This window comes from Astatotilapia calliptera, chromosome 5, assembly GCF_900246225.1.
Source record: "Astatotilapia calliptera chromosome 5, fAstCal1.2, whole genome shotgun sequence".
Lineage (NCBI taxonomy): Eukaryota > Metazoa > Chordata > Actinopteri > Cichliformes > Cichlidae > Astatotilapia > Astatotilapia calliptera.
Window position 1 is genome coordinate 24,103,656 of NC_039306.1, and position 16,095 is coordinate 24,119,750.

Genomic DNA, 16,095 nt, shown 5'->3' on the forward strand with positions numbered 1-16,095 from the left:
CTGAGAACCAACTGGCGGTGAGTTGGACCGAGGGGCAGGAAAAGATTCTTTACAGAGCTTGTACGGTGGGATTATCTGAAAGAGGCCTCTGTCCCTGATATCCACAAATCCCATATCGTCATCCCACCTGCAGTCTATGGACTTTGCTAAAGATGACAATGAGGTCACAGAACTATCAAGAACAACTGAGCTTGTTAGGTAAAGCCATGGAATGGCAAGGATCCAAAGGAGACACCTGGACAGGGACTTGAACCCTGGACCCTCAGATTAAAAGTCTGATGCTCTTCCATCTGAGCTACCCAGGTAACAAGAGTCACGTGTTTGTCCTCTGGGACACATATTGTCTTTCTTTTCTGTAAAAACGTGATCTCTTATCCTCTTATTTTACTGTAGGTACTGGTGAGGATTTGCAGTTAGATATTATTAAATGGTCATTTCAGACAAGAGCCAAGGGAAGGATTTGATTCTAGGGGAAACATCGCTAGGCTGTATTATGACGTGTGATCACCCAACCTACCAAGCCCTAGGTAAGTCAATGGTATAATGGGTGAGGCCTGGGAGCTTCTGAAGGAGGACCTTCTTCAAATTCCACCTCCACTTGATGGATGTTTGCAAGCTGCACCATCTGTGTTTGTTTTCTCATTTGATGGCAATGATCCACGTAGTTGTAGGCCGTATAATGAAGTCCTACCAACAAAACTACCAAGCCCTAGATGGTGACCAAAATAGCTTTGCCGAAACCCAGGATCGAACTAGGGTCCTTTAGATCTTCAGTCTAACGCTCTCCCAGCTGAGCTATTTCGGCACGTTTTGCAATGGAAAGTGCTCAAAAATTGCATTCTAATCACCAGTCAGGTCTACAGCTGGCCAAACTGCACTACAGCTGCCATTCTGAGACACTGGATCAATGTGAAGTGAACTTTTAAGCTTTGGATTTAACAGTGAACTGTGATGAACTTTGCTCTCTTAAATGTTGTCCCACCCAAAGTAAGACAGAAAAAAAGTGAAAGTGTAACGTGTCGAGAAACCCAGGGCGGATTTGGTGAGATTGGCATGTCTTAGACACCGGGTTTCGCAAAGGAGCTGAGCTGAGAACCAACTGGCGGTGAGTTGGACCGAGGGGCAGGAAAAGATTCTTTACAGAGCTTGTACGGTGGGATTATCTGAAAGAGGCCTCTGTCCCTGATATCCACAAATCCCATATCGTCATCCCACCTGCAGTCTATGGACTTTGCTAAAGATGACAATGAGGTCACAGAACTATCAAGAACAACTGAGCTTGTTAGGTAAAGCCATGGAAGGGCAAGGATCCAAAGGAGACACCTGGACAGGGACTTGAACCCTGGACCCTCAGATTAAAAGTCTGATGCTCTTCCATCTGAGCTACCCAGGTAACAAGAGTCACGTGTTTGTCCTCTGGGACACATATTGTCTTTCTTTTCTGTAAAAACGTGATCTCTTATCCTCTCATTTTACTGTAGGTACTGGTGAGGATTTGCAGTTAGATATTATTAAATGGTCATTTCAGACAAGAGCCAAGGGAAGGATTTGATTCTAGGGGAAACATCGCTAGGCTGTATTATGACGTGTGATCACCCAACCTACAAAGCCCTAGGTAAGTCAATGGTATAATGGGTGAGGCCTGGGAGCTTCTGAAGGAGGACCTTCTTCAAATTCCACCTCCACTTGATGGATGTTTGCAAGCTGCACCATCTGTGTTTGTTTTCTCATTTGATGGCAATGATCCACGTAGTTGTAGGCCGTATAATGAAGTCCTACCAACAAACTACCAAGCCCTAGATGGTGACCAAAATAGCTTTGCCGAAACCCAGGATCGAACTAGGGTCCTTTAGATCTTCAGTCTAACGCTCTCCCAGCTGAGCTATTTCGGCACGTTTTGCAATGGAAAGTGCTCAAAAATTGCATTCTAATCACCAGTCAGGTCTACAGCTGGCCAAACTGCACTACAGCTGCCATTCTGAGACACTGGATCAATGTGAAGTGAACTTTTAAGCTTTGGATTTAACAGTGAACTGTGATGAACTTTGCTCTCTTAAGAGCAAAGTTGCTCCTCCTAAAGTAAGACAGAAAAAAAGTGAAAGTGTAACGTGTCGAGAAACCCAGGGCGGATTTGGTGAGATTGGCATGTCTTAGACACCGGGTTTCGCAAAGGAGCTGAGCTGAGAACCAACTGGCGGTGAGTTGGACCGAGGGGCAGGAAAAGATTCTTTACAGAGCTTGTACGGTGGGATTATCTGAAAGAGGCCTCTGTCCCTGATATCCACAAATCCCATATCGTCATCCCACCTGCAGTCTATGGACTTTGCTAAAGATGACAATGAGGTCACAGAACTATCAAGAACAACTGAGCTTGTTAGGTAAAGCCATGGAAGGGCAAGGATCCAAAGGAGACACCTGGACAGGGACTTGAACCCTGGACCCTCAGATTAAAAGTCTGATGCTCTTCCATCTGAGCTACCCAGGTAACAAGAGTCACGTGTTTGTCCTCTGGGACACATATTGTCTTTCTTTTCTGTAAAAACGTGATCTCTTATCCTCTCATTTTACTGTAGGTACTGGTGAGGATTTGCAGTTAGATATTATTAAATGGTCATTTCAGACAAGAGCCAAGGGAAGGATTTGATTCTAGGGGAAACATCGCTAGGCTGTATTATGACGTGTGATCACCCAACCTACCAAGCCCTAGGTAAGTCAATGGTATAATGGGTGAGGCCTGGGAGCTTCTGAAGGAGGACCTTCTTCAAATTCCACCTCCACTTGATGGACGTTTGCAAGCTGCACCATCTGTGTTTGTTTTCTCATTTGATGGCAATGATCCACGTAGTTGTAGGCCGTATAATGAAGTCCTACCAACAAACCTACCAAGCCCTAGATGGTGACCAAAATAGCTTTGCCGAAACCCAGGATCGAACTAGGGTCCTTTAGATCTTCAGTCTAACGCTCTCCCAGCTGAGCTATTTCGGCACGTTTTGCAATGGAAAGTGCTCAAAAATTGCATTCTAATCACCAGTCAGGTCTACAGCTGGCCAAACTGCACTACAGCTGCCATTCTGAGACACTGGATCAATGTGAAGTGAACTTTTAAGCTTTGGATTTAACAGTGAACTGTGATGAACTTTGCTCTCTTAAATGTTGTCCCACCCAAAGTAAGACAGAAAAAAAGTGAAAGTGTAACGTGTCGAGAAACCCAGGGCGGATTTGGTGAGATTGGCATGTCTTAGACACCGGGTTTCGCAAAGGAGCTGAGCTGAGAACCAACTGGCGGTGAGTTGGACCGAGGGGCAGGAAAAGATTCTTTACAGAGCTTGTACGGTGGGATTATCTGAAAGAGGCCTCTGTCCCTGATATCCACAAATCCCATATCGTCATCCCACCTGCAGTCTATGGACTTTGCTAAAGATGACAATGAGGTCACAGAACTATCAAGAACAACTGAGCTTGTTAGGTAAAGCCATGGAAGGGCAAGGATCCAAAGGAGACACCTGGACAGGGACTTGAACCCTGGACCCTCAGATTAAAAGTCTGATGCTCTTCCATCTGAGCTACCCAGGTAACAAGAGTCACGTGTTTGTCCTCTGGGACACATATTGTCTTTCTTTTCTGTAAAAACGTGATCTCTTATCCTCTCATTTTACTGTAGGTACTGGTGAGGATTTGCAGTTAGATATTATTAAATGGTCATTTCAGACAAGAGCCAAGGGAAGGATTTGATTCTAGGGGAAACATCGCTAGGCTGTATTATGACGTGTGATCACCCAACCTACAAAGCCCTAGGTAAGTCAATGGTATAATGGGTGAGGCCTGGGAGCTTCTGAAGGAGGACCTTCTTCAAATTCCACCTCCACTTGATGGACGTTTGCAAGCTGCACCATCTGTGTTTGTTTTCTCATTTGATGGCAATGATCCACGTAGTTGTAGGCCGTATAATGAAGTCCTACCAACAAACCTACCAAGCCCTAGATGGTGACCAAAATAGCTTTGCCGAAACCCAGGATCGAACTAGGGTCCTTTAGATCTTCAGTCTAACGCTCTCCCAGCTGAGCTATTTCGGCACGTTTTGCAATGGAAAGTGCTCAAAAATTGCATTCTAATCACCAGTCAGGTCTACAGCTGGCCAAACTGCACTACAGCTGCCATTCTGAGACACTGGATCAATGTGAAGTGAACTTTTAAGCTTTGGATTTAACAGTGAACTGTGATGAACTTTGCTCTCTTAAATGTTGTCCCACCCAAAGTAAGACAGAAAAAAAGTGAAAGTGTAACGTGTCGAGAAACCCAGGGCGGATTTGGTGAGATTGGCATGTCTTAGACACCGGGTTTCGCAAAGGAGCTGAGCTGAGAACCAACTGGCGGTGAGTTGGACCGAGGGGCAGGAAAAGATTCTTTACAGAGCTTGTACGGTGGGATTATCTGAAAGAGGCCTCTGTCCCTGATATCCACAAATCCCATATCGTCATCCCACCTGCAGTCTATGGACTTTGCTAAAGATGACAATGAGGTCACAGAACTATCAAGAACAACTGAGCTTGTTAGGTAAAGCCATGGAAGGGCAAGGATCCAAAGGAGACACCTGGACAGGGACTTGAACCCTGGACCCTCAGATTAAAAGTCTGATGCTCTTCCATCTGAGCTACCCAGGTAACAAGAGTCACGTGTTTGTCCTCTGGGACACATATTGTCTTTCTTTTCTGTAAAAACGTGATCTCTTATCCTCTCATTTTACTGTAGGTACTGGTGAGGATTTGCAGTTAGATATTATTAAATGGTCATTTCAGACAAGAGCCAAGGGAAGGATTTGATTCTAGGGGAAACATCGCTAGGCTGTATTATGACGTGTGATCACCCAACCTACAAAGCCCTAGGTAAGTCAATGGTATAATGGGTGAGGCCTGGGAGCTTCTGAAGGAGGACCTTCTTCAAATTCCACCTCCACTTGATGGACGTTTGCAAGCTGCACCATCTGTGTTTGTTTTCTCATTTGATGGCAATGATCCACGTAGTTGTAGGCCGTATAATGAAGTCCTACCAACAAACCTACCAAGCCCTAGATGGTGACCAAAATAGCTTTGCCGAAACCCAGGATCGAACTAGGGTCCTTTAGATCTTCAGTCTAACGCTCTCCCAGCTGAGCTATTTCGGCACGTTTTGCAATGGAAAGTGCTCAAAAATTGCATTCTAATCACCAGTCAGGTCTACAGCTGGCCAAACTGCACTACAGCTGCCATTCTGAGACACTGGATCAATGTGAAGTGAACTTTTAAGCTTTGGATTTAACAGTGAACTGTGATGAACTTTGCTCTCTTAAATGTTGTCCCACCCAAAGTAAGACAGAAAAAAAGTGAAAGTGTAACGTGTCGAGAAACCCAGGGCGGATTTGGTGAGATTGGCATGTCTTAGACACCGGGTTTCGCAAAGGAGCTGAGCTGAGAACCAACTGGCGGTGAGTTGGACCGAGGGGCAGGAAAAGATTCTTTACAGAGCTTGTACGGTGGGATTATCTGAAAGAGGCCTCTGTCCCTGATATCCACAAATCCCATATCGTCATCCCACCTGCAGTCTATGGACTTTGCTAAAGATGACAATGAGGTCACAGAACTATCAAGAACAACTGAGCTTGTTAGGTAAAGCCATGGAAGGGCAAGGATCCAAAGGAGACACCTGGACAGGGACTTGAACCCTGGACCCTCAGATTAAAAGTCTGATGCTCTTCCATCTGAGCTACCCAGGTAACAAGAGTCACGTGTTTGTCCTCTGGGACACATATTGTCTTTCTTTTCTGTAAAAACGTGATCTCTTATCCTCTCATTTTACTGTAGGTACTGGTGAGGATTTGCAGTTAGATATTATTAAATGGTCATTTCAGACAAGAGCCAAGGGAAGGATTTGATTCTAGGGGAAACATCGCTAGGCTGTATTATGACGTGTGATCACCCAACCTACAAAGCCCTAGGTAAGTCAATGGTATAATGGGTGAGGCCTGGGAGCTTCTGAAGGAGGACCTTCTTCAAATTCCACCTCCACTTGATGGACGTTTGCAAGCTGCACCATCTGTGTTTGTTTTCTCATTTGATGGCAATGATCCACGTAGTTGTAGGCCGTATAATGAAGTCCTACCAACAAACCTACCAAGCCCTAGATGGTGACCAAAATAGCTTTGCCGAAACCCAGGATCGAACTAGGGTCCTTTAGATCTTCAGTCTAACGCTCTCCCAGCTGAGCTATTTCGGCACGTTTTGCAATGGAAAGTGCTCAAAAATTGCATTCTAATCACCAGTCAGGTCTACAGCTGGCCAAACTGCACTACAGCTGCCATTCTGAGACACTGGATCAATGTGAAGTGAACTTTTAAGCTTTGGATTTAACAGTGAACTGTGATGAACTTTGCTCTCTTAAATGTTGTCCCACCCAAAGTAAGACAGAAAAAAAGTGAAAGTGTAACGTGTCGAGAAACCCAGGGCGGATTTGGTGAGATTGGCATGTCTTAGACACCGGGTTTCGCAAAGGAGCTGAGCTGAGAACCAACTGGCGGTGAGTTGGACCGAGGGGCAGGAAAAGATTCTTTACAGAGCTTGTACGGTGGGATTATCTGAAAGAGGCCTCTGTCCCTGATATCCACAAATCCCATATCGTCATCCCACCTGCAGTCTATGGACTTTGCTAAAGATGACAATGAGGTCACAGAACTATCAAGAACAACTGAGCTTGTTAGGTAAAGCCATGGAAGGGCAAGGATCCAAAGGAGACACCTGGACAGGGACTTGAACCCTGGACCCTCAGATTAAAAGTCTGATGCTCTTCCATCTGAGCTACCCAGGTAACAAGAGTCACGTGTTTGTCCTCTGGGACACATATTGTCTTTCTTTTCTGTAAAAACGTGATCTCTTATCCTCTCATTTTACTGTAGGTACTGGTGAGGATTTGCAGTTAGATATTATTAAATGGTCATTTCAGACAAGAGCCAAGGGAAGGATTTGATTCTAGGGGAAACATCGCTAGGCTGTATTATGACGTGTGATCACCCAACCTACAAAGCCCTAGGTAAGTCAATGGTATAATGGGTGAGGCCTGGGAGCTTCTGAAGGAGGACCTTCTTCAAATTCCACCTCCACTTGATGGACGTTTGCAAGCTGCACCATCTGTGTTTGTTTTCTCATTTGATGGCAATGATCCACGTAGTTGTAGGCCGTATAATGAAGTCCTACCAACAAACCTACCAAGCCCTAGATGGTGACCAAAATAGCTTTGCCGAAACCCAGGATCGAACTAGGGTCCTTTAGATCTTCAGTCTAACGCTCTCCCAGCTGAGCTATTTCGGCACGTTTTGCAATGGAAAGTGCTCAAAAATTGCATTCTAATCACCAGTCAGGTCTACAGCTGGCCAAACTGCACTACAGCTGCCATTCTGAGACACTGGATCAATGTGAAGTGAACTTTTAAGCTTTGGATTTAACAGTGAACTGTGATGAACTTTGCTCTCTTAAATGTTGTCCCACCCAAAGTAAGACAGAAAAAAAGTGAAAGTGTAACGTGTCGAGAAACCCAGGGCGGATTTGGTGAGATTGGCATGTCTTAGACACCGGGTTTCGCAAAGGAGCTGAGCTGAGAACCAACTGGCGGTGAGTTGGACCGAGGGGCAGGAAAAGATTCTTTACAGAGCTTGTACGGTGGGATTATCTGAAAGAGGCCTCTGTCCCTGATATCCACAAATCCCATATCGTCATCCCACCTGCAGTCTATGGACTTTGCTAAAGATGACAATGAGGTCACAGAACTATCAAGAACAACTGAGCTTGTTAGGTAAAGCCATGGAAGGGCAAGGATCCAAAGGAGACACCTGGACAGGGACTTGAACCCTGGACCCTCAGATTAAAAGTCTGATGCTCTTCCATCTGAGCTACCCAGGTAACAAGAGTCACGTGTTTGTCCTCTGGGACACATATTGTCTTTCTTTTCTGTAAAAACGTGATCTCTTATCCTCTCATTTTACTGTAGGTACTGGTGAGGATTTGCAGTTAGATATTATTAAATGGTCATTTCAGACAAGAGCCAAGGGAAGGATTTGATTCTAGGGGAAACATCGCTAGGCTGTATTATGACGTGTGATCACCCAACCTACAAAGCCCTAGGTAAGTCAATGGTATAATGGGTGAGGCCTGGGAGCTTCTGAAGGAGGACCTTCTTCAAATTCCACCTCCACTTGATGGACGTTTGCAAGCTGCACCATCTGTGTTTGTTTTCTCATTTGATGGCAATGATCCACGTAGTTGTAGGCCGTATAATGAAGTCCTACCAACAAACCTACCAAGCCCTAGATGGTGACCAAAATAGCTTTGCCGAAACCCAGGATCGAACTAGGGTCCTTTAGATCTTCAGTCTAACGCTCTCCCAGCTGAGCTATTTCGGCACGTTTTGCAATGGAAAGTGCTCAAAAATTGCATTCTAATCACCAGTCAGGTCTACAGCTGGCCAAACTGCACTACAGCTGCCATTCTGAGACACTGGATCAATGTGAAGTGAACTTTTAAGCTTTGGATTTAACAGTGAACTGTGATGAACTTTGCTCTCTTAAATGTTGTCCCACCCAAAGTAAGACAGAAAAAAAGTGAAAGTGTAACGTGTCGAGAAACCCAGGGCGGATTTGGTGAGATTGGCATGTCTTAGACACCGGGTTTCGCAAAGGAGCTGAGCTGAGAACCAACTGGCGGTGAGTTGGACCGAGGGGCAGGAAAAGATTCTTTACAGAGCTTGTACGGTGGGATTATCTGAAAGAGGCCTCTGTCCCTGATATCCACAAATCCCATATCGTCATCCCACCTGCAGTCTATGGACTTTGCTAAAGATGACAATGAGGTCACAGAACTATCAAGAACAACTGAGCTTGTTAGGTAAAGCCATGGAAGGGCAAGGATCCAAAGGAGACACCTGGACAGGGACTTGAACCCTGGACCCTCAGATTAAAAGTCTGATGCTCTTCCATCTGAGCTACCCAGGTAACAAGAGTCACGTGTTTGTCCTCTGGGACACATATTGTCTTTCTTTTCTGTAAAAACGTGATCTCTTATCCTCTCATTTTACTGTAGGTACTGGTGAGGATTTGCAGTTAGATATTATTAAATGGTCATTTCAGACAAGAGCCAAGGGAAGGATTTGATTCTAGGGGAAACATCGCTAGGCTGTATTATGACGTGTGATCACCCAACCTACCAAGCCCTAGGTAAGTCAATGGTATAATGGGTGAGGCCTGGGAGCTTCTGAAGGAGGACCTTCTTCAAATTCCACCTCCACTTGATGGACGTTTGCAAGCTGCACCATCTGTGTTTGTTTTCTCATTTGATGGCAATGATCCACGTAGTTGTAGGCCGTATAATGAAGTCCTACCAACAAACCTACCAAGCCCTAGATGGTGACCAAAATAGCTTTGCCGAAACCCAGGATCGAACTAGGGTCCTTTAGATCTTCAGTCTAACGCTCTCCCAGCTGAGCTATTTCGGCACGTTTTGCAATGGAAAGTGCTCAAAAATTGCATTCTAATCACCAGTCAGGTCTACAGCTGGCCAAACTGCACTACAGCTGCCATTCTGAGACACTGGATCAATGTGAAGTGAACTTTTAAGCTTTGGATTTAACAGTGAACTGTGATGAACTTTGCTCTCTTAAATGTTGTCCCACCCAAAGTAAGACAGAAAAAAAGTGAAAGTGTAACGTGTCGAGAAACCCAGGGCGGATTTGGTGAGATTGGCATGTCTTAGACACCGGGTTTCGCAAAGGAGCTGAGCTGAGAACCAACTGGCGGTGAGTTGGACCGAGGGGCAGGAAAAGATTCTTTACAGAGCTTGTACGGTGGGATTATCTGAAAGAGGCCTCTGTCCCTGATATCCACAAATCCCATATCGTCATCCCACCTGCAGTCTATGGACTTTGCTAAAGATGACAATGAGGTCACAGAACTATCAAGAACAACTGAGCTTGTTAGGTAAAGCCATGGAAGGGCAAGGATCCAAAGGAGACACCTGGACAGGGACTTGAACCCTGGACCCTCAGATTAAAAGTCTGATGCTCTTCCATCTGAGCTACCCAGGTAACAAGAGTCACGTGTTTGTCCTCTGGGACACATATTGTCTTTCTTTTCTGTAAAAACGTGATCTCTTATCCTCTCATTTTACTGTAGGTACTGGTGAGGATTTGCAGTTAGATATTATTAAATGGTCATTTCAGACAAGAGCCAAGGGAAGGATTTGATTCTAGGGGAAACATCGCTAGGCTGTATTATGACATGTGATCACCCAACCTACAAAGCCCTAGGTAAGTCAATGGTATAATGGGTGAGGCCTGGGAGCTTCTGAAGGAGGACCTTCTTCAAATTCCACCTCCACTTGATGGACGTTTGCAAGCTGCACCATCTGTGTTTGTTTTCTCATTTGATGGCAATGATCCACGTAGTTGTAGGCCGTATAATGAAGTCCTACCAACAAACCTACCAAGCCCTAGATGGTGACCAAAATAGCTTTGCCGAACCCCAGGATCGAACTAGGGTCCTTTAGATCTTCAGTCTAACGCTCTCCCAGCTGAGCTATTTCGGCACGTTTTGCAATGGAAAGTGCTCAAAAATTGCATTCTAATCACCAGTCAGGTCTACAGCTGGCCAAACTGCACTACAGCTGCCATTCTGAGACACTGGATCAATGTGAAGTGAACTTTTAAGCTTTGGATTTAACAGTGAACTGTGATGAACTTTGCTCTCTTAAATCGTTTAAAAAATTTAAAACAGAATTTAATCTGGAAAATATGGATCTGGACATCATTTTTACAATACAGAAATAAAGAGCGCCTCCTCCCCAGGGCAAGGAGGTCTGCCTACCAAAACCGTGTCTAACTCTACCAAGGACTACAAAAACAAAATGGCAACAACAAGTTGAAAATTGGACTGTCAGAGTGTGATTGGCTCTCAATGTATATCACACAACAAACATCAACTAGTTCCAAAAGGTAGAGGGAATTTGAGTGGAAAACTCCAATTAGATTATTTTGTAAATGGTAAATGGCCTGTATTTGTATAGCGCTTTTCTAGTCCCTAAGGACCCCAAAGCGCTTTACACAACCAGTGTTCCACCCATTCACACACTGGTGATGGCAAGCTACATTGTAGCCACAGCTGCCATGGGGCGCACTGACAGAGGCGACGCTGCCGGACACTGGCGCCACCGGGCCCTTTGACCACCACCAGTAGGCAACGGTTGAAGTGTCTTTTGGATGAGTACACAACTGCCTTCTTTTTATATCCAAGTTAACAGATGACATCATGATCTATGCCATCCCTAAGGATCCCAGGATCTTCTTACTGGGTTTGTGTAAAGAAATATACTCTAAAACACTTCTTCAGTAAAGACTCAGAGAAGAGAAACACACAGAACTTCTTGCTAGCAAGGGCAATCTCCAGAACTGAGACTCGCACTGAGAAACTGCCCCGGTCTTTATTTATACCTCAGTGGGTGCTTGTGTGTGTGTGTGCGTGTGTGTGTGTGTGTGGGGTCCTGCTGATCAAAGGGGTATATAACAGCACAAAAGGAACATCCTTGGTCATAAAGAGGGTAGTCTCCCCCTCACCCTAGATGGTTCACCCTAGATAACACAGTGAAGAAGTCCAGCAGTTCATCACAACAAAAGGCACTTAGACTAAAACAGACATAGCTACGTTAAAACAATAAAACAAGGTACGACCTCTTCCCATGCTCCCAGGATGTAGGTGTGCATTCCAGGAATGCAAGCCTTTTGCAGCCTGCTAGAGATCACACATCCTGTCACTACACAATTGATTATACGCCTCTAAGCATACATGGTTAAATATTTCCTAATACAAATAACTGCATGCAGTATTCTACCATATGCGAACTTATATCACTGAAAGATTATACTGACTACTAAGTACAATTTTCCATTGACAGCTTGCTACCTAGAGATTAGATTCTAAAAAAGGACAGATATTAATAGGTTTGTAGCTTAAACCTATTCGCTGGAATGTTCAAGACAATTCAACTGCACAGCAAAGCAAGACACAAGTAGGCAAAGTTCTTTATGTTTCTCGTGCACGGGAGAGAACTGGACAAAGGCCGTTCCTTCGCTTGACCCCAGTTGCTCTCGTCCGTTCCCCCGTAACACTGCTCTTTTATTTAGGTTACATGAATATACATAGGCTCATTAACATATGACGTGTAGGGTCAGAGTGTGACCCCATAAACAACTTCCCTAAACCTGCTGGTCTCATGATCCCAAGGGGTGTGTGATCTATGCCAGAACACTCTGGAGAGGAGTGAACGCACCCCCTCTTCATGCTACACAGAGTTGTTACAGACCTCCTAGGATGAGACATTCTTTCAGTCTACAAATGATTATATACTTCTAAGCATATCTAAATATATATTTCTAGGCATAAAGGACAATCCAACAATACAAATCTAACAGATATATTTTTAAAATCCTGTTGCTCGCATCTAAAAAGGCCATAACAAGGAATTGGCTTAAGAAAGATCCTCCCCGAGAGCAAGTCCTAGAGATTATAGAGGAAATACATCTGATGGAGAGACTGACTATCTTTCTACGACTAAAAGGTCATCTTTTTCAACAGCATTGGACTAAATGGTATAAATATAAGCAAAGGCTTGAAGATTCTGTCACTTAATTCAGCTTATATCTCTCTATTTGTTTGATGCCTGGAACAGTACCCCAATTTCTTCCTCTTATATTTTTGTTGGGTTCTGTTTGTTTGTTTTTGTTGTTCAAAATTAAAAATTAAAAAAAAAAAAGTTCAGGAGGAGTGCCAACCAGGTGGAAAGCAGCAGAGATGGAGTAACTCTTGAAGTTGGCAGGAAGGCCAACAGTAGAGATGGAGCAATTCTGAAGGCCAGCCATGTGGCAAATAATGAAGGCGAAGAAACCCTGGAGCTCAGCTGATGGGCCAGTGGCAGTAGGGATGAGGAAACTCCAGAGATCGGCACTGAGGTAACATGTCCAATCAGACAGCTTAGCAGGAGGCTGGTAGCTGAGATAATTCATTGGTAGCTGACCAATGAGGCACCTCAGGTGGCAAAGCCGGACATTGACAGGGCAGGAGGCCAGATGCTGAGATGGAGTTCCACTAATGATTTGGTTGCTGGTGATGATGAGGTTGCTGGTGATGACAGCGGATCCTCTGACTATGCTCAGGCGATGATCTCGGTGCTTGGGATACTGAAAACTGTACATTTGTTTCTGTTAAACAAAATAAATGAATGTGTCACCTGACATCCTTTTCAATCCTAATGTCAATTTACATCCCTCCAGCATTTAGAAAATTCTTAAATATAATCCCTAATATTGGTATTGGGATATCTTTGTCAAGTTTAGGTATAGCTCTCAATATTTAAGGATGTATTTGGAAAGCCACTACCAAAAACAAAACTGCCTTCATCTTTTGGATGCTTGGACCCGTTCTTGTCAGGGTCCTGGGTCTCCTGACCCAGCGTTTTAGTTCTTTGTGATTTTAGTATTATTGTACTTGGTGTGAGTCATTCTATGGTTTCTAGTTTCGATCCCTTGCCCTTCTCGTTTCTCTGTGTCCCCTCTGTTCTGTGTAAGTCTGTGTCTGCATGTTTGAGTTCCCCTCTGTGTCTCTCGGTTCTTAGAGTCCTCTGCCTTATGGTTTATGTCTCTGTGTTTCTTAGTTGCTGTCTCCACGGTGTCAAGTTCGCGTCTCTGTGTGATCCTTCCTGTTTTACTTTGAAGGTCCGTGACTTATGTGAATGTGTCCTGCTTTGCTTGTCTCGTCAGTTCTAATTTCCCCCAGCTGTGCTCTCCTTCTGTGTCTCATTCTCCTCGTTACTTCCCAGTGTATTTAGACCCTGTGTTTCTCTGAGTCAGTGTTGCATCGTACCCTCAACAAGCTGTGTGTGTTTTGCCAGTGTTTTGTTTCCAGTTCAGTGTTTTCTGCTTCAGTGTTTTAGTCCACCAGCGTTTTTGTTTGTCTTTTGATGCCTTTAGTTAGTAAGAGGGTTTCCAGCAATAAAGCTGCGCTTTAAGTTGAACTTCTGTGTCTGAGTCCTGCATTTTGGATCCACCACTCCTGCTTGCCCGCCTGCCACACAGCCAACCATGACAGTTCTTCCCTTTTACCAGACAGTTAGGGTCTTTTTCCATTATGATATTTCCTAATTCACGACAGAAATGCACCTGTATATTGACTGTCTAACCCAGCTAAATGAATGGAACTAAAATACTGTATTTAATTATTCATATTATTTGAGAATTATGATCCAGTGATGCATACCTCTGACCAGCAGATATCACTTCAAGATAAAGAAATGACTCTGTCAGTCAGAGTGGGCTTGTCTCTGATTTTAGGTTTCCAACTGTACAACTGTAAACACCTTGGCTGTCTGATGCAGCCAAGGTGTTTGATTGATGCAATGGTATCGAGAGGCCTCACACTTCTTCCATTAAAGGTGTGAGTGAGTATGAGTATTGAATCCCCTAGCTGCTCCATTGTTACACAGAGGGAGTTCTGCTTTTCCCCAATGTGTGTTGTATATGCAACCAGATGTGTTACTTGGTAATAATATCTTGTTTACATGGGAAATGTTTTCAACAAAGTTATACATTAGAACAAAAAAGAATATCTAACAACAAATAGAACATGAAATGCTGCCATAATCACTGTGTAAGAGTCAGGGTCACAATGTGAACAAAAAATAGAACTTCAAATTATCTACTTACTGAGGCGTCTTTTGAAAGAATCTTGAAAATTTTACAGCTGGGATAAGGTGCAGCATTGATGTGCAGCACACGATGATGCATACTATGTCCACATAGTGGACACTGGTTGCACACAGATGTTTTGCTTTGGCAGTAACTTAAACAACAAAGTTAAATCAACACAAGTTATTCATATTCGATAAACCTGTGTATTTTGTGTTGATACAATGTGACTGAAACATGTTTAGATGAAGTAATTGGAGCTCTTGGAATATTTTAATCCTTCACAATTGTCTCAATTTTTTCCAACACTATTCATAACTTTTACCCCATTACTACGTGGTCACTTGAAAACTACATTTTATCTTTATATTACACAATGTTCAACAAAGTATGGAGTCTGGTTAACATAAAAGTTTAATGGATTTATAACAAATTCCACTCCATCCATTGATCTTATCTTTATCAGGGCTGAGGGGGGCCTGGGGCCTATCCCAGATGTGATAGGGTGAGACCCAGGGTACATCATGGACACGTCACAGGCCTATTGCAGGGCTAACACAGAGAGAACTTTCACCAATTACCCTAATTGGTGAAAATAACTGCATAACTTTTAACCGTGGGAGGAAACCAGAGTACCCAGAGAGAACCCACTGCAAACTACCTCGATTGTGGATTGTCAATCCAGACTTAACAAAAGTAGGAATTTCCTTTTTTTGAGTGCAGTGGTTCTCTAAGACTTTGCATGCTCTCACTGTGCCAATAAGAATTTGTTCTGGGCCCTACATTTACCTTGTACAATCCAAAGACATATGTTAGGTTCATTAGTGATGTGATGTACACAAATGTTTAAAATGTGGCTTGTAGCACTTGAAGATGTCAGTATGAGCTGTATGAATGTCATTCTCTTCCAGAAAATTGCTAAAAATCAAACTAATTATTATTATTATTGTTATTATTATGTTAATGGTCAGTTAAATAGCATAGGGGTTTGTTAATTAGTTTAATCTTTCTTTGGTGGTAATGAAATTAACAACAGGTCTACTAGCGGGCAAACAATAAAGCAACTACCAAACTTTTTTTTTTCTCTTTTCATCTTTCTTACTAGATTTGCATTTGGCTCGGGTCAGTGTCACTACTGGTAGTGTTAGGTAATATCTGCACACAACAGTTGTTCACCTTTTCCAGTATGGCACATCAATACTTGGCATTGACAGAATGCCAGACAGTTTGCTGTGAGATGACAGGAGACAGGTAATTACTCTTGAAAAGCTGGACAGGGCTTTAAACCACCAGCAGGATCAATATCTGTTGGTCCAAGAGGAGAGTGTGTGCAAAAAGGGTGTAGCT

At 43.7% G+C, this 16,095-nt stretch overlaps 20 non-coding genes across 20 annotated transcripts; all 20 read right to left on the reverse strand.

Annotated features, from left to right (window-relative positions):
• Nucleotides 1-232: 232 nt before the first annotated feature.
• trnak-uuu (transfer RNA lysine (anticodon UUU)) lies at nt 233-305 on the reverse strand. Its single transcript has one exon. It is a non-coding gene; the product is annotated as a tRNA-Lys (tRNA).
• Nucleotides 306-732: 427 nt separating this feature from the next.
• On the reverse strand, nt 733-805 carry trnaf-gaa (transfer RNA phenylalanine (anticodon GAA)). The gene has a single exon. It is a non-coding gene; the product is annotated as a tRNA-Phe (tRNA).
• Nucleotides 806-1,320: 515 nt separating this feature from the next.
• On the reverse strand, nt 1,321-1,393 carry trnak-uuu (transfer RNA lysine (anticodon UUU)). The gene has a single exon. It is a non-coding gene; the product is annotated as a tRNA-Lys (tRNA).
• A 426-nt stretch (nt 1,394-1,819) lies between these two features.
• trnaf-gaa (transfer RNA phenylalanine (anticodon GAA)) lies at nt 1,820-1,892 on the reverse strand. Its single transcript has one exon. It is a non-coding gene; the product is annotated as a tRNA-Phe (tRNA).
• Nucleotides 1,893-2,412: 520 nt separating this feature from the next.
• Nucleotides 2,413-2,485, reverse strand: trnak-uuu (transfer RNA lysine (anticodon UUU)). The gene has a single exon. It is a non-coding gene; the product is annotated as a tRNA-Lys (tRNA).
• A 427-nt stretch (nt 2,486-2,912) lies between these two features.
• On the reverse strand, nt 2,913-2,985 carry trnaf-gaa (transfer RNA phenylalanine (anticodon GAA)). Its single transcript has one exon. It is a non-coding gene; the product is annotated as a tRNA-Phe (tRNA).
• A 515-nt stretch (nt 2,986-3,500) lies between these two features.
• On the reverse strand, nt 3,501-3,573 carry trnak-uuu (transfer RNA lysine (anticodon UUU)). The gene has a single exon. It is a non-coding gene; the product is annotated as a tRNA-Lys (tRNA).
• Nucleotides 3,574-4,000: 427 nt separating this feature from the next.
• trnaf-gaa (transfer RNA phenylalanine (anticodon GAA)) lies at nt 4,001-4,073 on the reverse strand. The gene has a single exon. It is a non-coding gene; the product is annotated as a tRNA-Phe (tRNA).
• A 515-nt stretch (nt 4,074-4,588) lies between these two features.
• On the reverse strand, nt 4,589-4,661 carry trnak-uuu (transfer RNA lysine (anticodon UUU)). Its single transcript has one exon. It is a non-coding gene; the product is annotated as a tRNA-Lys (tRNA).
• A 427-nt stretch (nt 4,662-5,088) lies between these two features.
• trnaf-gaa (transfer RNA phenylalanine (anticodon GAA)) lies at nt 5,089-5,161 on the reverse strand. The gene has a single exon. It is a non-coding gene; the product is annotated as a tRNA-Phe (tRNA).
• A 515-nt stretch (nt 5,162-5,676) lies between these two features.
• Nucleotides 5,677-5,749, reverse strand: trnak-uuu (transfer RNA lysine (anticodon UUU)). Its single transcript has one exon. It is a non-coding gene; the product is annotated as a tRNA-Lys (tRNA).
• A 427-nt stretch (nt 5,750-6,176) lies between these two features.
• trnaf-gaa (transfer RNA phenylalanine (anticodon GAA)) lies at nt 6,177-6,249 on the reverse strand. Its single transcript has one exon. It is a non-coding gene; the product is annotated as a tRNA-Phe (tRNA).
• Nucleotides 6,250-6,764: 515 nt separating this feature from the next.
• trnak-uuu (transfer RNA lysine (anticodon UUU)) lies at nt 6,765-6,837 on the reverse strand. The gene has a single exon. It is a non-coding gene; the product is annotated as a tRNA-Lys (tRNA).
• Nucleotides 6,838-7,264: 427 nt separating this feature from the next.
• Nucleotides 7,265-7,337, reverse strand: trnaf-gaa (transfer RNA phenylalanine (anticodon GAA)). Its single transcript has one exon. It is a non-coding gene; the product is annotated as a tRNA-Phe (tRNA).
• A 515-nt stretch (nt 7,338-7,852) lies between these two features.
• On the reverse strand, nt 7,853-7,925 carry trnak-uuu (transfer RNA lysine (anticodon UUU)). Its single transcript has one exon. It is a non-coding gene; the product is annotated as a tRNA-Lys (tRNA).
• A 427-nt stretch (nt 7,926-8,352) lies between these two features.
• On the reverse strand, nt 8,353-8,425 carry trnaf-gaa (transfer RNA phenylalanine (anticodon GAA)). Its single transcript has one exon. It is a non-coding gene; the product is annotated as a tRNA-Phe (tRNA).
• A 515-nt stretch (nt 8,426-8,940) lies between these two features.
• Nucleotides 8,941-9,013, reverse strand: trnak-uuu (transfer RNA lysine (anticodon UUU)). Its single transcript has one exon. It is a non-coding gene; the product is annotated as a tRNA-Lys (tRNA).
• A 427-nt stretch (nt 9,014-9,440) lies between these two features.
• On the reverse strand, nt 9,441-9,513 carry trnaf-gaa (transfer RNA phenylalanine (anticodon GAA)). The gene has a single exon. It is a non-coding gene; the product is annotated as a tRNA-Phe (tRNA).
• Nucleotides 9,514-10,028: 515 nt separating this feature from the next.
• On the reverse strand, nt 10,029-10,101 carry trnak-uuu (transfer RNA lysine (anticodon UUU)). Its single transcript has one exon. It is a non-coding gene; the product is annotated as a tRNA-Lys (tRNA).
• A 427-nt stretch (nt 10,102-10,528) lies between these two features.
• trnaf-gaa (transfer RNA phenylalanine (anticodon GAA)) lies at nt 10,529-10,601 on the reverse strand. The gene has a single exon. It is a non-coding gene; the product is annotated as a tRNA-Phe (tRNA).
• Nucleotides 10,602-16,095: the final 5,494 nt, after the last annotated feature.